The sequence below is a fragment of the Paramormyrops kingsleyae genome, chromosome 6 (genome assembly GCF_048594095.1).
Source record: "Paramormyrops kingsleyae isolate MSU_618 chromosome 6, PKINGS_0.4, whole genome shotgun sequence".
Lineage (NCBI taxonomy): Eukaryota > Metazoa > Chordata > Actinopteri > Osteoglossiformes > Mormyridae > Paramormyrops > Paramormyrops kingsleyae.
This window is the reverse complement of record NC_132802.1, coordinates 8,030,089-8,054,004: the sequence shown is the minus strand read 5'-3', so window position 1 is coordinate 8,054,004 and position 23,916 is coordinate 8,030,089. Positions and strand designations below refer to the sequence as shown.

At 40.0% G+C, this 23,916-nt stretch overlaps 1 protein-coding gene and 1 long non-coding RNA gene across 5 annotated transcripts in view; both read left to right on the top strand.

Moving 5' to 3' along the window:
• LOC111855862 (TOX high mobility group box family member 2-like) overlaps positions 1–23,916 on the top strand; it is a 140,082-nt gene that overhangs the window by 5,302 nt on the left and 110,864 nt on the right. The gene's annotated exons all lie outside the window — the stretch shown is intronic.
• Positions 1,076–11,950, top strand: LOC111855865 (uncharacterized). The gene is made up of 3 exons (XR_002840978.2): positions 1,076–1,230; positions 3,953–4,005; positions 11,892–11,950. It is a non-coding gene; the product is annotated as an uncharacterized lncRNA (long non-coding RNA).

Sequence of the window (23,916 nt, the reverse complement as noted above, 5' to 3'; positions counted from 1 at the left end):
TGTTAATTATTATAACAGCAAGGTGGATTTCTGTGGTGGAAAATCTCTATGCAGTATTGAGTCTTACAATATAAACTCAACTCTGTTTTCAATACCACAGAATATGATAATGGAGCTCATTAGGCAAGCATTTACTGGTAATGGATGGTTGGGTGGAACACAAAGTACATTACGGTAGCAGTGTTGAATTCAAATTGAATAAACACCATTAAGTTATGTCTTTACACAGCTTCCATTTTTAAAGCTATTTTAGCGTGAAATAAAAACACAAAAATACTGTATACTAGTCAGTCTTTGCATATGTTAATAATTCAGTTTTATAAGAAACATGTACCTTGTAAATGTGGCATAAATGTGATGTTTATTGCCGGATAGGAACCTTTTCACAGCAAGTATCAGTGAAAGTCTTTTCATTCTTTAGCTTTGCTCATTGACGAGTGCGCTGGTTTGCACAAACAGATGAGTCACTGTATTTCTTATCTTATAAAGGTATCATGCCTTTAGTTCAGGTTAGCCTTTCCAGATGCAACACATCCTCTAATGAAAACCGTTTTCCCGCATTTATTGATGTATAGCTGATTTGATTTGAATATACTATGTATCAAAGTAGAAAGCATGTTTAAATTAACAGTGCACCCTTATACATGTCTATATACAGGTTACTTAGACATTCATTATTTTGTTATATAATCTAATAAACAGGACAGAGAAGTAGAAAAAACACAGAAACCTTGCCTGTTTATTAATTTGGTTGTCTGTATATGCACACCAGAAAAAAAACAATATTTAATACTGTTCTTAAAGATGATGTATTTGTTTGTTTATTTGTTTATTTACACCAATACATGTTACGCAGAATGCAGTATGAAAGTATAGCGCCAAAGCAAACTACAGTGCATTCCTCATAAGCGGGGGGATGTCCCTTTAAATCAGAGCTCTCATTGTGCAGTAGTGTTTCCCTAACTTCCTCTGAGTCATCTGCTTTGTAGGAAAACACTTCACAGCTGTACCTGGTTCTGTTTAAAGCAAACATTGAGAGTGTCTTAATGCGGGGAGAGAGAACAAAGGCAGGAATCTGCCACAATGTTCGGCTTTACTGTTAAATTCCTGTGCACATACTTAATTTGCTCTGCCATTTAATGGAGGAGTGTAGCTAAAAGTAGGTTATATAACCTTTGCTTATTAAACCTTGTCATGAGGACCAAGTGCCTTATGCAACTTCACTAAATGGTAAGCATCTATAGATCTTTTTTATATTAATATTATAAGAGAAAGCTTTTCATCCATGCTAATAAAGCTTTCAAAGTAAAAAAAAAAAAACTCCCATTATAAATATGATGTACTTTCATTCATAGGTGACATGACAGTATATCTAGGACTTTCTGTAAAATATTGTAAGTATTAATACTCAACAAAGGATAAAGGATGGATGGTAGAAATTAGGAAGTAAAGTGTCTAGAAATGCATAATCACTCGAATCCCAATTGGCTAACCATATTACTCTGCTATCTTTAGTGTCTTTGGCAGAGGTGGAGATTTCAGGCCCAAAAGTACAAATCCAGACCAAGATTTTGTTTCGACCAACCAGTTGAGTATAAAGAGTCACAGTCACAGAATACTCAGCTCTCCACCTCTGGTCTTTGGTATAACTTACCAGTGAAAGAAGCTGTAAATATACATTTAGCTTCCCAGCTATATTCCTTAAGTCTAAGGATTTGGTAATGCTTTGCATTAACTGCACCTTCACAATGCCTTTATAATGCATTAATACAACATTCATAAGCAGCATATAAGTATACCTTAATATAACATACCGTAGCAGCTTTAATATACATTAATGACAAACATTATTTAATAATAACAAACATTATAATTGTATAATCATATAATGTTTGTTATATGCTGCTTGTATATTTACAGTTTCTTTCACTGGTAAGTTATATGTGTTATGAAGGTGCGGTTAATGTATAAGTGTAAAGATTTTAGGTAAATCCTCACTGGTACTTTTTGTTGGCTAAACTGGACCTTCAGTGGTACCATTACTAAGGGTTCACTCTGTTCTGTGGGCTTAACCAAAATAATCAGCATCCTGCCATCCAGTCGAAAGCTTATTTAGTTGCTACTTTCTTGGCACAGAGGTGTGCTGCCTTTGTCGAACATAGAGTACCCTTCTGCGGGGACCTTGCTGCAGTGTTATGAGCTGTGGTTAAGCATGAGGTGTTTCTCAATACCAAGAACACAAAGATCGTACTTGTGCTCTTGGCAAGTCCGGTCTTGCTAACTTGCCTCTTATGAACAAACTTGAGGCGTAATGAATCATGGGATTGGGCTCGTTTGCTGAGGATGTAACTGATGCACTCTCGATATTCGAGGTGGGGCAAGAACATCATCCTGGGATTTTTATCGTCCTCTGTATGTTTGTTCTTAAATATTAGAACTGGTCTTCAGCAATGGCAAATGACGTAAAACAGGTACCAAGAACACAAGTATGGTCAAGTGCGCATATTGAGAAAGGCCCCTGATTCCCTGTGGTATCTATTAAGGGGCTTTCTGCCTGCTCTGGGTGGCCCTGGTCACATGGTACTGTATGTGATGTTGGCGTCATGGCGATCACTGAGTTGCTCTCCATCCTTGCATATTTCTGGCTCAAGCACTGTGACCAAATGTGGATTTTTTCCCTCTTAGCACAGAAGCTGTTTCCATGTAATTCATTCCATAACGACATTTTAACTTAGTGATGGAGTTGAATTAGACTTGCCATACATTATGATATCAGAACCTGTTGTTTCTCAGATATTTTCAACGCAGAATAAGATTAAACTCCTTGTTTTTATGTATCTAAAATTGAGTTAGTCTTCAATCCAATCTGAAATATTTCATTTAATTAGATTCATTCCACAGGGAATCTATCAAATTTATCCGCATATAATTTCAGATATCGCTGTCTTTTTTTGTGAATCTATTTTTTTTCCAGAAACCGTTGCAATCATGTCAGCTCGAAAGAAAATATAATGAATAGGAGATTCATGAGCGTCATTCATAACAATGTCAGAGTCTTTGATCCTCAAATGTTCTTAAGCGGTGCTTTGGGTTATACCAACAGAAATATGTAATTTGAAAAATGAATTTAATTTTATTACGCTTCTCATTCTGCTATAGTCAACACAAAAAAAACTCTGGACTGAAACATAATAGCATAACCAAGGACATAAAGTGGGTTGGAGAATATTAGAGCAGATGTTTAATGGAAAAAATACATACATCTGTGAATCAATTTTTGCTTTCTTCTTATTGCCAGAGTAATTCACTTGATTTGGTTTGTAAAGCAAAACATGATGGGTAATTATTGGTTTTCTTGTACTATTAATTGCTGGTCTTTCCAAAATAATCACTGGTTTTCTCCCTGACCCGAAGCCTGAACATTCAGCCCTTCTTAACACAAAATGTCTGCAGGGAAATGGACAACCTGGCACTACACTCATTTATCTGTTGCCAGAAAGAACACAATGTGGCAAAGTTCGGAGCAGTAGACAATGGAGCTGCCAAATCAGGTTACTTGTGCTGTTAATGAACATAAAAATGCCTTTGATGTTTGAATTATGAGCTTTGAAAAGCACGACTTTAATATGTATCCCAATAAAGCTGCAATATATGAGCTTTAATGAGGATTTATAGGGTTTTAACCGAAACCTGAAACATAAGGGATTTGGCACAATATTTATTTTTAACTTTCGGCGTGATTTGCTGTTTTATTTGTACTGTTTAATTGGTTATTGTTGGCATTTTATCATTTGTTAAGAATTTCATCTGCTGCATTCGGTTATTATTGCAATAAACAAAATAGGCATAATTAAGTTGGACTCTAAACATGAATCGTTATCTGACTGTGAGGTGTTTAGTAGAAAGGGGATAATTGAGTATTTATGCCTTGTGTGAATTTTCTGCTGTACAGGGGAAAAAAGCTGACATCAGTAGGTCGGGACACAGCTCTCTGCTGAATCTACAGTGAGTCGAGCACAGAGGCAGTTAATAAAATAACAGGGGGTGTTTCTCTCTGGGCTGCCTTCAGCTGTCTTTCCTGTTTTGCTGCACTCACTGAAAACGCTCTCACCCAGAGTTCCTTGTTTTCGCTTGACCATCGGAAAAGTCCCTTGCTGCTTTAGTACAAAGGCATGATTTATTGTTTTTGTTTTGAACCTGCTTATTATGCTTTTTCACCCTTGCCCCCCTTGTCCATAATTAACAGTATTATTTTCACAGCAAAAATACATTTACTTACTCAAACCTTGGGACTATAATTAAACATAGTTATCCAGTGCAGGGCTGCAGAAGGGGGCTTGCAGCTTATCCCAGACAGCAGAGGAACACCCTGGATGGGATGCCTTGAACTGCATATATACTTTGATTACTTCATATATACTTTGCATATATATGTTGATTTTTATGCAGAAATCTGGGCTGCTTCTCTGTGTTTTTATACTTGATCACACAAAAAAGCACAGTTATGGACATAAAAATCCATCATAATAAGTTAAAACCACATAGCCAAGAATATATATATATATATTTATTTTTCTAAAAGCCATTTAAAAATGACCTATGCATTATAAGGATGTTTTGTAAAGGTAGAAACACAATGCCAGGATTTTTGATGTTACCAGATTCTCAGATTTTCAACAATAGAATGAAAAATATGATGGATGATACCAGATTTATATTACAATTAACCATACATATTTAAAAATAAAATAAAATTTTTAAAAAAGTTTTGTGCTACCACAGTTCATAGACATTTAGGCTTCGAAAGAAAGTGGCTGTCGGAAGATCAATGTTAGAGAAGATTCCATTATTGTCAGTAGCTCAGCTCTGCTTAATGGTTTCAGGTGAAACTGAAGATTTCCATGGCTTTCTGGAATATGGCATAGATATTAATTCACTAACTGTTTGGAGATCTCTATGGTTTTCTTCTGGAAAGATGAAATTAAATTAAATGAAGCAGTGTGCAGGTATAGAGGAGCGCGATGATGAAATCACAATGTTATAAAATTTATGCCATGTGTTATTTTTAATGCGCAAGGAAATAACTTTATATCATTTTAATGAGCTACAATTGTAGACTTTGAAAGAAATACTCAACATTCTAAACAAAAGTCACCCACATGTATGTTTCTTGATACATCTGCTTATGCCGACAGCCTTGACATGTAAGTTTGACTGCAAGCACATTATTAACATGGAATAAGCCCAGAATCAGACATATCAGGCATCACGCCTCTGTGGGCAAACACAGGCCTCTGTTTCACTTGTTTTTTTTTCCACTTTGCATCGTCTTCCTTTCTGACTGCGGAAGGTCAAAGCCACAGCGCGTCAAGGCCTATTATTTGATAATCCAATTTTTATCGTACCTGATGAAGCTACAGAAGGAAATAAATGCAGTCGCGTTATATTGCCATTTTCCACATCTGTATTGCTCTCCATTTATTTTTTTTTTACATACAGGGATGCTGATTTTTTTCCCTCTCCTAATTTGCCATCCCACGGTAAATGAGATGTGGTTGATCTTTATCTGGAGAGAAAGATACCATTATGCCTGGCAGCTGTCCAGTTGCTCTGGGTAAATAGAGGAATACAAAGGACACGGCCATAGAGGAAAGTGCCCGGAGCAGCATTCAAAACATGCATTTAATACAAATCATGTCCTCATAGCTACTGTCTGAAGCTACACTTCCTGCACATCAGAAGAGAATCAAGGCTCCTATGCAACTATATAGAGGTGCACAGGACTTAGTTTACAATCGTTCTGGCTAAAGGAGGGAGATTATTGAAGAGGACGTCCTTTCAAAAAAGTGTCTTTACTTCTTCTTACTTTGGAACCAAAGCTATAGTCAGCTTCATGTTTAAGTCACTACCTTAATGCCCAAAGTTCAGAGTAAACACCACATCAGCTAACATTAAAGTGACACGCTTACATATTCAGCCTCTACAGCTCAGTATTTGGTTGGAGCACCTCTGGCAGTTGTCCCAGCTTCACGTCTTTTGGGTACGTCCGTACCAAATTGGCTCGGCGACTTGGAGCAAGTTCTACTCTCCTGCTTGGCAGATTTGCTGAAGCGCTTGCGAGTGACTGGGCGGGGATTGGTCATGGCAGTTGCAGAAGTGTTTAAGTCTTCCCGCAGATTCAAGTCAGTAGTGTCAAAGTTATGTGCTGGGCTGTGTCACCCCCCCCAGCTCTCTCCATGAACAGCTGCTGACTATGGAGAAGCTGGTTTCTTTGCATGCGCGCACACATTACAATTTGCAAATGTACTCAAAGTTACATTCAAAGCCTGTAGTGTTTTTGTACCCATTTCCCCTTCTCTCTGTTTTAATACTCCGCTTGTTCTGTACCGAAAGCCTCTTAGAATATGGCTACCGCCTTTTGAAGCTTGAGCACAAGAACGCCCCAGGCACGGACAGCAGAGAGTTTTCGGAGAAGGCTGGACTCGGACAGGGGTACGATAATCACAAAAAAAGCTCTGCTAGGGATGGACAACCAAATCAAACATTTTATGTCAGAGCTTCCTAACAGAGGTCCTCATTTCACTGGTCCTGGTTACTAGGAGGGCACACTAGTTAATTCTAAACAACAAGAGCATGGGATAAGTGGAACCAATTAATCCAGATATTCAGCGTCACCTGCCCCTCAGTCTCTGAATGCACAGCACCCCTCCACTTCTCTATATGAGGAACATTCATATTAAAAATGGAGGCCAGCCAATTTTGAGGCTTGTTAAGACAAATTGTGCTCCAAAGAGAATGAATATTTCTGATAGAAAATGTTTTGCATGCCCATGCAGCCATGACTTGTATTTTTACTTTCCATCTTGCATTTTAGCGCAAAAGTGAGCAGTAGGTTTTGTGCATATCAATTTTTTTTTCACTACTTTAAAGTGTCAACATTTTAGCATTTTACTGAAGCAAAATCTGAAAACTGCTCAATGGTTTGAAAGTCTGTATAAAGCTTTGAATCGCTAGTTAGTGAGTGCACAGTGTTTCCCCAGGTCTAGTTAGTATCTGTTTCTGGCTGCTAGTCATGGAGAAATCACTCAAACGGAATGCCTGCACTGTGGATCGATGGTGCTGAGACTGGGACTTAACCCTTTCATTTTCTCCTGCGTTGACTGTCAGTGCTGATTGCGGTTTTTCCATCTGCAACACCACTAACCAGGAATTTACTTTCAGTTTCACATTAATGACTGATTTTAAAGCCATTGAAAGGCATCACAGTGATGACTGCAATAATACTACTAATATGCATTCATTACTTACTAGTATGAGACTTTCTCATCTATTACAGTGGACATTGATATAACACTTAAAAGATGTCTCCCTCACTTCTCTCATTTGCACATTCTCTTCTTCTCTCTGTAAAATCATTACCCCACAAGTATCAACTGCACCTTAATTATCTTCATGTCAGCATTTAGTTGTAGTCATTTAAATGTATGCATGCTTTCAAAATGCATCCTAAAAACATAATGAATGTAGTCTTAAAAGCTTAAATTTTATAAAGGTCATTTTGATGACCTTCATTTTTACCCAATATTTTGTACGTCTGCTCCTACTCTCAAAGCCCCGGCCCTTCAGTATAATAGCTGTTAAAAAGGAGATTACAGCCTGAATTCTATTAAATGAATATATTTATGCTCTGGCTTTTTATTGTCAGTCTGTGGCCTTTTTGTGTCTAACGCGCCATGTTTGGTAAAGGCCACGGCTGTTTGTGTTCCCATAACTTAATGCCTTGCCTTTATTGTGCAAGGGCAAATCTGCCGGCGATCTCGAACGCGGTCAACGGCTGCAGGATTCGGTTTAGGGACTCCGTCTGCGAGCCGGTGTGCATCTGTATGGAAAAAGGGGGTTTGTGCCATTCTTTTTGCCAGGGCTCTCTCCAGCTAGAGCCTGACTGAAATCCCGGCCCGTGTGAGTGGGTTGACAGGACAGAAGACGGCCCTTAATGAGCATGCCTGTCTTCTGCCGGCTCCCCTCTGCACTCCGAATACTCCACATATTTCAGCCCATATAAGGAATGTGAAGTGCGGCACTGGGTCTCTGTAAAACGAAGAGAGATGATGCACAGACTCCTTACGCCCTTAGCTTAAAGGCTATTTACTTCAGTCCATCGGACAGGCATCGGGATTATGCGCCAAAATGAGATAATGTATCACATTTCTCCTCTTTTCCTTCCTTTATTTTGGGCTTCCTGTTTAATATTTTCCAGCACAAAACAGAACGTCGGTGTGATTCTGTCAAATGACCGGGCGGTGATCTGCAAATAGATCTGGCTTTTCCAATCGCATTCTATGTTTCAGCCGCTTTCATATAACAATGATAAAAAATTATGAGTAAAATACTGGGAGAATGGAGGAAGGTAAAGACTATGGCCGTCATGCAATAAGGTGGATCATTCTGCTTGACTTATGTAGTGATTCATAAACGATGCATCTAGGAATGTCCCATATATTTTATGTTTAACCCTAACAAATGGAATATTGTAAATAAACGACACGCAGTACATTTTTAATGGCACATTTAAGTCCTTAAAAAACAGGCTTTGTAAATGAAATATGTTGCTTTCAGAAAGCATTTTCTCTGTGTTCATATAAATTCATTATCTGAAAAAACTCTGGACTGGCTGATAAACACAACTCCCTGAATCCTGAGTACAAAATTAGCCTGAATGAGCTGAATTTTTGTGGTGGGGAATTTAAATTATCCCAGTTCATTTTAAAAAGTTCTGATTTCTGTGTTTGAAGCCTACATCTACAGTAATCGCATCAAAGGAGGAACAGCACAACAATGGAGAAACAGCGGCTTTGCAGACATATCGATACATTGTGCAATAAACTGTTCAGTCTGATTTTTTCAAACTTAAAACACCACCAGGTCTCTTTGTCAGGGCCGAAGGGGAACAGAAATCAACTGAGTCATCCTCTCTTAAGGCCCATTTTCACCGAGACCGAAATGAGTAAGATAGTGACAGTGATGAGTAAAGGCAATAAGGTTTAGGACGATGATGGTGAAAGTCTTTCGACACGCAGAAATTGGCAGAGCTAATTCAACACAGAGACTGTAAGTGCTGATTTTGCAGTGCTATGCAGTCTGTGCACAGAAGAGCAAATGTCCTTTAACGAAAGGTTGACGTGAAGTAAGATGAACACTTTTTCCTATAGAGTTGCACATAAAGCTGCCAGACTTTTATTAATTATTTGCAACGAAAAAGTAAAAGTTTAAAAAATAAAAAAAACTTCTACAGATGTAATTTTTTCCCAGAGGGAAATGTAGGGAACAGTCCAGGAGGTGAACTGCAAAACCATAAACAAAATCATAATGGCTTTTTGGCCAGAACACAAGGTTTAGTGTCTTTAATGGAAACTATGGAAAGGCACCTGTGGGAAATCTGGAATGTAAACTTAAGATGTACAGAAGTTCTGGCACCGCTTCAAAACCCAGCTCACCGCTAACAGAACGAGCCCGCAGCATTGAGCACAGCTCTGTATTTGATTTCCCACCCTAAAAACTCACAGACAGCATTTCTACATTCTGCAGTCGCGTCGCCCATTTCTAGTGGATTAAAACGCGAATGTGGCGGGTGCTTAGTCAGCCCCGTGCATACAGAGACGCTCTCAGATGCACGAAACTCTAGATATGGGTGTGGATTTAATTCTATCCAACATCTATCAATTGCATAGAGTCACCTAGGATACCTTAATCTGTCACAGGTGTGAGAAGTCCAGCAAATCCAGTGTAAAATGTGATATAATATAAAACAGTCATGCACATGCTACATTAAAACTGAGTCCAAGCACCCAGTCATACAAGGTCTCTTTCACCCAAGTTCTGTATGTAATACTGAACCGAGTGTGAAAAATCTACAGTGCGTTAATCAAGGTGCATGAGATATTTAAGGTCAAGGTGAGGGGACATCGTCTGCTCTGAAAGTTTACAAACATGCACCATTGCAGCGTTCAGTCAATCCTTAACACCCCACAAACACACACTTAAAGTCATAGTCTGCCAGACTCTGCAGCCTGATATGTAAAAAAAAAAAAGCTCTGGTTTAGCTTCAAACTGATTACGCACAGTCCCAGCAAGAGGCAACAGCATTAATCAATTAGTGAAGCTTCTCTTAAGATTTGAAAGAGACGAAGTCGGCCGACTGCAAACTGTCAACGGACTTTTAAATGCAGTGAAAGCTTCCTTCTGTCTCACTGTTTCCCCCTTCCCTCGTTCTTCATTCATCCCAGTCCACCCCACTCATCACTGTGTGCAACACAGGGAAAAAAAACATCTTTGTATTCTGGCATTGTGGGAGAGTTTGTCAGGCTCTTCTCAAAGGGATAAAAAAAAAACATGTAAAACCACGATTCTTACTCAGCCGATCATACATGCCTTGTCTCCATGCCGTAAATTATTCACTCTCCTTTTTCCCTGTGATGTGTACATTGAGATGCATTTTTTCATACTCTAAATCGATTATCGTGATATTTTTAAATAGCAGTGCCTTTAGTTTTTGAGTTTCCTTTCCATGTCTCTTGGAAAATCTGTTTTAATTCAAGATAAAGTACATAAATGAAATTCATATTATAAGTTCAGACAGACATATGAGGGTTTATTATGGTCTGTAATTGTACATTTATACCACATTGGCTATACTTACAACTTGCAGCGCAATGTTCAAGTCCAAAACAACCTTGTTTATAAATCTGAATTATGTGATAGGACGATACATAAGGATACTCATAAAACACAGAAGATCGGCCTATCACAGCAGCCCTTCCCGTTTTCCCACAAAGCAATGGGCCCATTTAAGAAAATACCCAACAACGCAGCTTGGATAGATGTAAAAATGCCTCAAGATGCATGATTTCACATTGCTGGTAGTACCTTCATATATTTCTTTCCAGTTCTTGTGGAGTGACAGCCTGTACAGGAATATGAAGCCAGAGGTGTTCCAGTTTCCACTGTCTAACACAGAGAGCTGGTTCTCTGCTGGCCTTATGATGAGCCAGAGCACATTCTGCTATATGCGGCAGAATCTGGTGTTTAAATGGGTTATGTGGGAAAAGCATGCAGCAGTAGGAGAGGAGCACAATTTAAAAATTGTTGCTGTAAATGGATGTGTGTGTGTGTTTTACCTACCGTGTGAGTAATATTTAGTTTGAGGATGTGCTAACCAAACAAACAATTAGTCATAATCTTGGGAAAACAAAGATATTTTCTTCATTAGCCTTGGTTTATTTAACCTCGCCAGTGGTGCGTTGGTATATGTATGGCTTTACAGTGGGGATTTGAATTTAATCCCCTCACATTAGCCGTCTGCGGCATGTAGAGGCCCGAGACTGCATACTGACTCCTGTGTCCCTCGGGTCAGTCGTACAGCAGGGACTCTCCGCTTCTTACCGCTCGCCAGTGACACATACAGGGAACGGCAGGAATCGCAGACTTCCCTTTCACAACGGTGGTGTCTGGCAGAGGATTTTAATAACTGGATGTTCCAAATTGGAAGAAGATGAGAAAAAATGCAGTTCTTAACAATTCTTCTGAATATTGAAAGTACAGTTATATTTTATAATCCACTAGAGAATAAACAGTAATATGCTGGAATAACTACCTCATTCCTGTCTCACATGTGTCCAGGTTGAATAGGTTTCTTAGGGCATCTTTAAATTGTCTATGGTGTATGGTGTATCCCCCCCCCCCCCCCCCCCCAGGCCTGCACTAGATAAACAGCTGGAAGATGTCTGAACGGACAGATGGATGTTCATTCTTATTACTGTAACAATATGAATATATTCTTTAGACGTATAAACGTAAATCTCAAAAAATAATCTGAAAACTGTATGCCTTTCCAGACAGGGCCTCACATACATCATGTCCTGGGACGGACCCCAGACCTGCTCTCCCCCCCCCCCACCTGGGTAAACCTTTCATGGAAAATGGATGTCTGGATAGAAATAACGGTTATCTGAAGTTTCTTAGCAAATTATCCCATTAAAATATGTATGTTTATATCTTAAGGGAAAAATAGATATTGCTCTTAAACTGCTATTCAACTAATTTTATTTAGAAATGTTTTTAATAATAAGATTTTAAAAATTATAATTATTTATAATGTGTTACCAGTAAAATCCCCCGATCTGTATTACAGGGCTGTTAAGGGCCTGGAACAGGCAGCGTGAGACACAAGGCTGGGGGGCGCACTGGATGGGGGGCGCACTGGATGGGATGCCAGTACCAGGAAAATATGGAACAATTAATACTTTATATACTAGATATATGAGGGAGCTCAATATTTATGCACCAATAATGAAATTAAACTGACTAAGAAACTACATGGATCTGTTTTTTAGATCCAGCAAAGCTTTCTGCAAGAAATTCTAAGAAATATGACTGAAAGCAAGTCTTGCTTTTCCATTTATAAATAGTCCCCGGGAAACTCATCAGAATATCCCTCTAGGACATCACATTAATGTGTCTTTAAAAAGCAGGAATTTGTTAGTCAAATTTGTTTTATAATGCTCCATTCAGTAAGAATCACAATGTGATTATATGTTTCTGGAAATTTGTTAAATGAAGATTGTTCTGAAAAATGACACGAGATGTGATGAAGGTTTGTTACAGATAACCCATTACATTTTAGCTGTGAAAATGCATTGCATTATCATAAAAGTTAATGGTATCATTTGGTTCAACTTATGTTATGCTGTAATCACGTCAAAATAATCTATAAATTTATCCTTCTAACAAAATATGTGAAATAATGCATTTCTACTATCTGGAAGGGCAGTCCCTAACTTTGCCATCAAAGAGCCACTATGTTCAGATGTTGTGATCACAAAATGTCCCCCACCATGTAATAAAAACCTATTTTTTTGACACTGTGGAGACCATTTTTCATGTCCCCACAAAGATCTGTGAATGCAATCAAAAACTAAAAATGGCAAACGTCTCGTATTTTGTTTGGTTAGTTATGGTTAGGGTTAGGGCTGGATAGGGATTAAGGTCTTCATGTTGGGATTAGAGTTTTCCCCATAGAAATGAATGGAGAGTCCCCACAAAGATATAATTACAAACCTGTGTGCGTGTGCATGTGGGTCATGTATATATTACATTGGGAGGACCAAATGTCCTGCAACGTGATAAAAACCATGTTATTTTGACGTTGGTAACAAACAAATGATACATAAAAGCAAAAAAAAAACCTCAACAATACCAAAAAAATTCAGCTGGGATGAATGACTGAAAAATGGAATTACTCAGGTATTGCATTCATAAGAAATTATTTTTGTCTTGAAAAGTATACCATTGCCACAGAGCATTAGCTGTAGTTGCTCATTTTTTCCACGCGGCATTTTAAAACTTCCTCCCACAAGCCTAAACTAATATCAAGAGCAACAGGCTAAACCATTCCTACCGTTTCTACTGGCTGTAGTTAGCCAGGGGCTATAATCAATGAAGTGTACATGAATGGGTCATCGCTGGCCACGTTACTCAGATCCTCACCTCACGTCTCTGATCATCTTTCCCATTCTTCCCTCAAGCACCTCATGTCACTGGCTGTGTATTCCAACAGAATAATCGTGCATCTTGTTGCTCAAGGCGATCTTCTCCCACGGCACCTCTGGGATGTATCCCTTGCAGTTGTTAGATAAGAAAAATCCTCAGCCTTCACACTAAATGTTGGTTCTTGTGATCTCGCCTCTAGGTAAATGACTGTGATACATTCTAAATGCTGCTTATAAACCCAGAATGTATTCCTCATTTGTAAATTGCTATTGAAAATTACTAGAGGATTCATGGATGTGTTTGAAAGTGCAAATTCCCAAACTTGATTTTTGGATTATCATTTATGTTTAAAATCTATATCTCATGTTAATGAAACCTAAATTTAAGATATCACCTGGCAAAGATTTTTGATGACACAAAACACACCATCAGTCTCTTCACAAGACGCTAGTGCAGTGTTTTCCGAATATGGTCCCCGGGGACCTGCAGACGGTCCATGTTTTTGCTCCACGTTTTGTCTGTGAGGGAGCTGGAAGGGAGCAAAAATGTGGACTGTCTGCAAGTCCCTGAGTACCGGATTGGAAAACACTTCGCTATGGTGTGTGCTCTACTCTTCCCCAGAAAACATTTGCATACACATTTTATGTTATACATGTACAGTAGGTTCCACATTACACGGCATTGATCCTGAACTTCAGATGCTCTGTTTCAGGCACAAAGTAACAAATATAAGCAGAGACCTAGACCTGGTAATAAGCGGGGTAAGTCCTTGAGTGATTCACGCGTGTCAGTGACAGGCAGCACTTGATGTGCCAAAAATGGACTGCCTGGACCTCAGCTGAAAACAAAACTACAATACAACTAACTACAGTCCTATAGGTGATACAGGCGGCCGCCTAGGAAGCCAGCTTCACTTCACTGTGCCTCAGACAGGGGGCGCTGGTGGTGATTAGGGCGCTGCATTGGCTAGGACTGGTACTGATTCAATCTCACTGACCCAGGTGGACTACAGTAAGCATCTGTGTTACTGTTTATTTGACACCCATCTATGTTGGACTGATTGAGCATCATACCGGATCTGGAAGACACAAGAAAATAGTCAAGTTCCTACTATTTTTTATCTCAATTCTTGTGCATCTTGGCTGGAACATTGAAGCAGCTATGCTTTTCAGGCTGTGTGACGGTAGCCCGCGTTGTGCGCTGGACGACCTGGCATGGAAGGACAAGCTAACCTGGGGTTTAGGTGCAAACTGAGTGGACATGAGCCCAATGGTTTAGCCAGGGATTGACAACCACCGTGCTCCCCGGGGCAATGGGTGTATGCAAAATGTCAAGCGTGGCTTCACCAAAATGCCACCTCCGAAGTTTAAACCCAAGTACAGGGCATGAATCCAGCCTAAAAATGCCAAATAGCACTGTGTGGAAAAGCCTGGGCTGCCCGGAGGCATATCCATGTGACACGGGGAATGCAAAGAGCATCCCGAGGTCGATTCGGGAGACTTCCTTTTTCAGGGTGTTTGGGAGCAAGGGAAAATAGGGGGGTAGTGCGGGGCGGGTGGGGGGGGGTGCGGTGGCTGTGCAAGAAAAACATTTCCGAGCAAACAATCAAATAGTTTTTGCAGAGACCAACAAGCAGAAAAACCACAAACATAAAACACACCCCCTGTTCTTATAGCAACTTGAGTGCACAGATACAGGGATGGCGGGGGGGGGACGACAGGCCACACATATTCAAAATTCACAGTATCACAGGGGGGGTCACTGTGGGCATAGAGGGCATAAGGCAGGAGACGCCAGGGGCGGGACGCGACTGCACTGCAGGCAGATGTGGGTTAGGACCCTGCACCCGTGACTGGAAGGTCACTGGCTCAAATCCCGTGACCAGCTCAGTGGAGTGATGACAGTGTCGGGCTTGTGAGCAAGACCCTTAAGCCTGAATGCTCCAGGAACACTAGATAAATGGCTGACCCTGATCTTTCACCCCAACTAGCTGTAATATATACTGTATGTCTGCATTTGGGAAAAAATACCCAATTTCCCCATGGGGATGAATAAGGAGAACTATTATTAATTTTAATTTGATATCATTGTGGTGTGATGGAACATGCAGACCTTACATTGAAATAAGGGGTCATGCTTAGTTGAGAGATCAGAAGGGTCTGATCTATTTCATATGTCAGCAGAGCATTTACATTTACCAAATCTAACAAATGCTTTTAGCCAAACTGACATACATTTTTGAGGGGGGGGGGGGGGGTGTTTCATTGCCTGGAACACTTGTGGGATTTGAGCCAGTAACCTTCTTATCACAGGCAGCATCCTAACCTGCTGAGCCACATAACACCTAAGTCAGATCCCTTATCCAGTTGAGCATGTAGTCCTTGTAAATAGAGCAGGTGGTAAAATCATAATGATACTTTATCGATCCCTGTGGGGAGCTGGTCTCCATGAGATGTGTAGCACCCGACATGAGCAAGTTGGGGGTGGGGGGTGCAGGATCAGCCAGCATACAGCACCCCTGGGGCTGGGGCCCTTGCATTTGAGTGGCATCTGTCTGCGGACCCCAGGATTTGAACCTGTAACCTTCCGAGCGTTGGCACAATTCTTAACTATCTCAGACACCCACCCAACACACTGAGCAGCAGTAGTTCTCATGCATGCGCATGGTTTGCAGGCCCAAAATTCAAACTGGTCACTTTACTACCTTGCACTTCACTCTGCATGTGCTTCACCACATCAGCTGAAGTACAGACACTCATACTGTAGCAAACTTAATAAGAATATTGCAGATGGGGCAGAGATGTGATTACACATCCCCCAGAGCTGACAGGCAAAGAAAGTTACTTCAAGCCAGAATTGTTTCTGCTGAACATCCTCTCTGAAATCCACTGTGCCAGAGTTTCCTATTGTTCTTTAGAGACATAATCTTCAGATAATAACCGTGGCATTCCAAACCACTCCCACATACTGACACATGCTTGTCTGAACACAGAAAGAGGCTTGTGGACTATGTGTTCAGTTTATAAATGTGCCTTCGGTGCAGACTGCAGTAGCTTCAGGTGTCAATAATTCAGCACCTCCAGCAGAGACATACAGTGTCCAACAGCTTTAAAACAACCTGTCTCTATCATTAGAAAAATCCCACAATTATTGTAATAAAACGCTGGATCAGCACTGTCTAGAAAATCCCTCTGGAATTTGAGAATTCATTATATTGTTGACACATAATCCATGACAGATCGTAACAGATTTAGGCATCTGATCAGCTTAATGTACCTCATTCCTTACCAGCACTTCTGTAACGTAACAGACAAATGCATTCATGTCACTTATGCCTAACATCATCTCAACGACCCGTATCAGGTCTATACTCTGTATGAAAATAAAAAACACCCAAATTATGCAAATTACTTATTACTGTTTAAATTAAAGCCAAAAAAGATTTTCTAATGAGTGGATTAAATGATAAACTTGAAAGACTCTCCACGCTATGAACTAATGTTATTAATGACATTTTATATAAATAAAAATTTAGGACTTTTAAAAAATTTATCTTAGGGCAAATCCTATGATATTAACTGAAATAAAATTATTTTAGTCTATCTTTTTTCTTGTTCCTAAATTCTGGCATGAAAGCATCCCCAAAATAATATCAAGAAAAAGATCTGTCAGTGTTCCACTGATGCAGTGCAGGGTCATGGTGAGCGTAAGGTCTGCCCAAGAAGCTCCAGGCCCAAGCCAGAGGGCATGTTCAGGGGATGCCAGGCCGTCGTAGGGCACAGACACAAACTCTATCGGCCTCAGATGGGCAGCACAGTGGTCAGAACTGCTGCCTCACACTCTGGGACTGGCGTTCGAGTCTCTGCCTTGACTCTGTGTGTGTGGAGTTTGAATGTTCTCCCTGTGTCACTGTGGGGTTTCTTCCAGATACCCTGGATTCCCCTCCATGGTCCAAACACATGCTGAGGTTAATTGGAGTTACCAAAGTGTGTGTGTGTGTGTGTGTGTGTGTGTGTGTGTGTGTGTGTGTGTGTGTGTGAGAGAGAGAGAGAGATGCTAGGTGAGTGTGCACTGTGATGGGTTGGTGCCCCATCCTTGTGCCTGTAGGTTCTGGACCCTCTGCAGAACAAGACAAGCAGCTACAGAAAATAGATGGAAAGCCCTCAAACTTACAGTATGAATTTACATTGAACATTTTCACAAAAGTAGAGGTCCAGAAGAAAAGCCCATTATGGGTGACATAACACATAGTCATTAGCAGGTAAAGCACCTACCCTCTTGTATTGAAATGGACTCCTAAACAACACATGACTTCATTGCTTCTGAAGGTGCTCATGGTGAGCTGTGACACGCTTTGGCCGTCCACCCAGACTCGGTTCCCGGAAGTCTCTGCGAGGTAGACACTACAATCAGAGACTGCACTGGGACCACAAACATGACAGACCACAGCGTGAGACTCAGGCCCCAGCTGTCAGGCGAGACCAGCGAGGGAGAGAGAGGGCCACACTCTCCACTGACACCGAGCCACCTGTCCAGAGAGCTCAGACGTGGGCACAGACCAAACAACACTGATGAAGTTATTCAAGGCTGACACAGACAAAAAAATACTCAAATAGTGTATTTCTGGGGAAAATCACCAAGCAAATTATTAAACAACCTTCAGTGTCCTTTGACTGTTGCAAAGTGTTATATCTGAGATCAAACATACACAGCATTGTACTATACTATAGCATAGTATACTATAATTATACTAGATGGCATTGTATTACAAGAAACGTATGTGGTCATTTTGTTTTGTATTCATCATTTGTAGAGTAGTAACTAATATCCCCTACAAACCCTACCAGAAAAATCTTTCTATCTGGTGCAATAACATTTTTTTTAATCGTAAAATTAAGGAGCAGGAACATTTTTCATTGACAGTATTGATTTTTTTTTAGAAAGTTCTTAATATTTTGGAATTTTCTTCATATTCTGTCTCTGGATGTGCCTAATAGATGAGTTCTGTCCATATCCAGGGATTATTGTGTGGATCACTTATTTAGCTGTTAGTCAATGAGCTGAACTGTCTCTAAACGAACAAAAGGCGCATTCAATGAATGTACGCCATTTTACACAGCAGAGGCAGCCATGAACTTTTCCAGCATTCGAAGAAAAGGAACAGTGATAAACAGAATTAAATAAGTATTGCAAAAAATAAGGTTGCTTTGTGATTTGAACTTGAAGCACTGCTTCTCTGCTGTCGCTGTTAAGAAGCAGACCTAAGCAGGCAACCAGACTTAGCAGCGGAGTCGTGTTAATGTGCTGCAAAGCAATTGGCCTGAAGTGAAACACTCACCATAAAGAAAAAAATGTCAGAATAATATGATATGTCTGTAAAAGGCTTCTTGTGTATGTGCCAATACCCCTATACTGACAATGGAGTTTTGTGTGAAGACATTTTATAGCATTTGTGTTTTATTACTCTCTCATGTTAAAAGGGCCGCTATTTATATTTTCCATTTTTCGTCTTTAATATTCCTGTTTTTCCAGCTGTAGCTTTTTTATCCTAGCAATAAAAAGAAAAGTGTTTTTGTTCTCCTAATTGCCAAAAAGGTTCAGTAATTAAAGGATAATAAAGCTTTAGCAGTAATTAGTTTCTGTTGTTTGCTGGAAGTCCATCAATTGTCCTCTAATAACGCTGATCATTAGCATTCAGCAGGCAGTATTTTTTTTCCAGGGCTGAGGGATGCTGGGATTGAAGCACTACAGAGGCACTACGCATTCCATTCCCATAAAGCCATGGCATCTAGCCACCTATTAACCCTGCGCTGTCTCGCTGTGCCACCGCTGCTCCAGCAAGCAGCCCCAGCCCATCTCTGCAAGCCCATGGAGAGACTCATCTGTGACTTTTATTTAACAAGTTCACGCTCCGGGATGATTCCTTCATGCTGGGTAATAACCGCCCTGACAGAAGCCTGGTCCTTGGGGCAACAAGCTGCACACTGTGATGACAATTCACTCCTGTAGATACTGGGGGTGCTTGCACTCCCAGAGAGGGCGAAACCACTAACCACTGAACAGAGATGCCGCTTTTCCCCCCTCCTTTTCAGGGTGTGTATTCCAAGGCCACAGCTGTGATACTCTCATCTCTCTCTCCCTCTCTCTCTCATATTGTTCCATTCACTGGCAGATTGGGTAATGCTTTGGCATGCCTAGCTGTTAGCTTAAAAAGTTGCCGTAGGAATCCTTAAATTCCACAGGAAATAAATAAAAACATAAGATATATTAGCTGCGTCTCAGTGCGTAGCTATTTCCCCCTTAACACCTCATGAATATGAATAGAACTTCTGTGACATTTCATGCACATATATGAGGTTAGCAAAATGCTAGTTAGTGTGGCTAAAATGCACTAAGACTACATGCTACTCAATGAAACTAAATCTAATGAATATGATCAAAAAAAAATTTTTTGGGAATGAACAATTTTAAACGTTTGCCTGTGATTTACTTTCATGTTCACTACAACATTGGTAAATTGATGGATGGATGGATGGATGGATGGATGGAACATACATTTCTTCTTCTCGACAATGTACATGTTAAGATTCAGGCTTTTGTAGGGCAGATATGTCCTTCACGCAAGGCAGTAATTATAATGCACTTGGTGCACAGTCACTAGCCTCACTCTCGCAGCTCAGTCTTTAATCTGGAGCAGTTCCCTAAAGCAGAGACTCCCAGTAGAGTCAGTCCCACAGAGTCCTCGCCCTGCCACTTTGCCTGCAGTGTGCTGCAGATCTACCTGCGGTGAACTAATATGCTTTCCGTGAAACCAGCAGCGATCCGCCTGTTGTCCCCCAGTCTCCATGTCAGATCTGGTTTCACTCAAACTCCCCATTACTGTTGCGAAGCATGTCGATAACAAGACAACAACCTTTTTAAAAGCCGCTTTTGCTTTCTTCTAAACTCGCTGGTTGCTCTGCTAACGAGAGGGACGCCTCTCCACTGTGGTGCCGTGCTTGCGGGTAACATCCGGCTCAGGTGAGGGGTGTTTAAAGGGATATAAAAAAGCAGAATAAGAGATGATATGTGCACCTGGGCAGCTGAACATCTCCACTATTCTAGAGCCAGTCTATCCCTTTAACTGACTATACCTTCATTTTAAATGTTCTCTCCCCACAGGTGCATCCTTATACATTACACTCTTCGTCAATTACAGCTAATGTACATTTTGTCTCGCTGAATAGGAGGTGATTCAGACCTTGAGTGGATGCAGAGGGAAAAAGCCTCCCATTTTCCACCTTTTTCCTGTGCCTGGCAGATGCTAGCAAATCAAATAAAATAAGTCATTTTCAGTTTCTCATTTGGATATTTTATACTGAGCCATTTCTATGCAAAAAAGTGTAATTTACACAATATAATCTAATGCACGAGACTGCTTTGTGTTGATAGTTTTCCTTATATTCATGTATTCATATGAAGCATCTTTACCACGTGGCCCAAAACATTAATCTGCCTCCCAGATGAATTTGCAGCTGTAAAGATTAAGCACTTGCAGTCCGCAGATGTAAAACAATGCCTTCTCCAATATGAAAACTCACTTAGTCACGTTCATTTGCACTGCCCGTGCCTGGGATTTAGAACTGAAAATGATCACACACAGTGTTCCCTCACATTATTTTCTCATATTCAGCCACAATAATGCATTATTTATTCGACTGGGGACCGTAAACAATAAACTAAAGGGATAACTTGTGGACCAGCAGATTAAAATGAGTGACTTTGTTATTTGTAAAATAATGGCTTTTTTGTAAATAAACTAGTGGTTAAGGTTAATTTTGATTGCTGTTTGTTTTGGGACTAACCTGATGGTTTGTAGCGCCATTTAAGGGATTTGTGCTTGTATCCAGAAGGTCTTGGGTTCAAATCACACTCATATCAGCACTGGGCCTATTGAACAAGGCCTTTAAACCCTGGGGCCCTGGATGGGGGCCAACCCTACTGACCCTGAGCTTCCCTCACTCATACGACACTGTGGAAAAAAGTATGCGCTACAGTTTGTTACTATGTTTTGCGACATACAAGTATGTAAAATGTTTGTACCCTTGAATGCAATGTTTTATTAGTGGACTCATTGAGTCTTATTCAGTCTTACTTTTTATCAAATTAGTTTTTATTACAAAGAAATTAAAACACATGTGAATCAGATAAAGAAATGTCTGGACATAGTTTGGCTTAAATATTAAATGCTACTCCCTCTTCACCAGCATCATTTAAATATATAATTGTAAGTGCAAGTGATAAAACAGGGCAGTAACCTGATACTGAGGGAATTTTTGGCTGTGAAATTTCTTAGGATCTATTTCCATTTCCATTTCTTAGGATTTTTTCAATTCTGTTTGTCACTAGCAACGCAAAAAATTTGCAAGCAGAAATGCTAAATTCACACCAACAGTTCGTCCACGACGTAGATTCCCCTCCCAGCCATGCTTTTTTGGTATATGGTTGTGCTGCTACTGGAGCCGATTCCATAAATTACAGAGCGTGAGGCAGGTAGCACCCTGGATGGGATACCAGCCCATCAGAGGGTATAACTTCCCACTGTGAGCAATTTAGAGACACCAGTCCACCTAACCACATGTTTCTGTGCTGCATGAGGAGAAAACTCTTGCAAAGACTGGGAGAAGACGCACACTCCAGATGCAGAGAGACGATGGGTAGGAACTGAATCTGAAACGCTGGAGGCGCAATACCCAGAAGGGAAAAATATGAAAAAGCAAAGAGGTATTGAAAATATTGTGTTGGGATTTTGTGATGTATTAAACAATGAGTTTTGCTTTTAGGAACCTTGGTTGTATTGTAGTTAACAGGCAGTGCACCAAAGCATGCTGGGATATGTTTAGTCAGTCTAGTCCGAGTGCAGTAGAGAAGCACTTGCAAAAACATGGCTGTCTCATGTTATTTACTGGATAATACACCACAGATATAGTGCTGATTTCCTCACAATTGCAATCTTCTTTTAAAAGCCTGAAGGTGAATTTAGAGCTTGTTGAATGATTTCCGTGGTCGTGTAGCATCAATGTTTGAAACAATTGACATCGTTTACAGTATACATTATAAACATATAATCGTACAATGTTTGTCATTAACATTTATACCACAGCACATGGGTGTTGATTATTTTCATGCAAGCATACAGGTAGTCCTGGCACCCTAATAAAAATTCTGTTATTGCATTTTAATATTTTATTAAACATGTTAATATAAAAACCTGGGTAACTTTTTACTCATGAATAAGTAGTTATTATTTTCTTTTATTTTCAAAACTTAAGCGCCTGTTTGTTAACGGTTTCTAAAGTAGCAGCAGACTGGCTGTTTCCTAGAAGTAGCCTGTCCAAATGTTCTACTCTTATAGGGACTATGCTTTTAAAAGCACACTGGAGCATTATTAAATGCTAACTGAAATTATTTTCTTCTGAAAAATCAACCGTGTCTAATTTATTATATTACTATTATTACTTTTTCTTCGTTAGCTGTGGTATAAGTGGGATAAACCACTTTGAGGTGTGCAGTTATACGAAAATAATAAGTTTATTTTGGTCAGTGGTCCTCCGCTTCCTCATTGCACCAAGTTGTTATTGATTATTTCTGTATAGCCTCGTCATGGATTATCCCCTACATATTAAAGCTGTCATGTCTTGTTCGTTGAAAGTGTTATGAATACAAGGCTTTAAGACATGCTAAGGTCTTCTTACATTCTGCTAATTCATTTTTTATGAATGCATTATAAATGCATTATGAAGGTGCACGTAATGTAAATCGTTACATTTTAAGCAAAGGTCAAAAAGGTCATGCTGCATTCTGCATTCAGTGCATATTCATTTATCTTTTTATAACCATTTCTTTTAAGGAGACAGAGAGCGGAGCACAGGGCTATTCAGGTGTGTGCTAAGCGTTCGTTTGTAAAGTGGACTCTACCCACCCTCCAATAACAGACTGCCAGACGGAGCGACCGAAACTCACGCGCTGCTTTTCACTTTGTGAGTGAGCTGGTGCAAACAAAACAAGCTCCTATTCAGAAAGTTTGCCTAGATATATATTAACACTTTAAACTGAGCTGTTCCCTGCCAGCTAATGATTCGCTGCTGCGAGGCTTATGCTAACATGGACATCGGCCGTGTTTTCACAGTCTAACCACAACAAGCTGTCAGGACTGTACTTTTTCTGGCATCCACTTAATTTCCTGTATGCCCGATACGTTACACATTTGTGGATTTTCTTTCCTTGCAAATTTAACATTTAAGTTGGCACATAGTGTTGGGTATTTTTAGTGTTGGGAATTAAAGTCCTCCTACAATTTATTTCTGATGTAAAGATTAAAAAAAAAAGTAA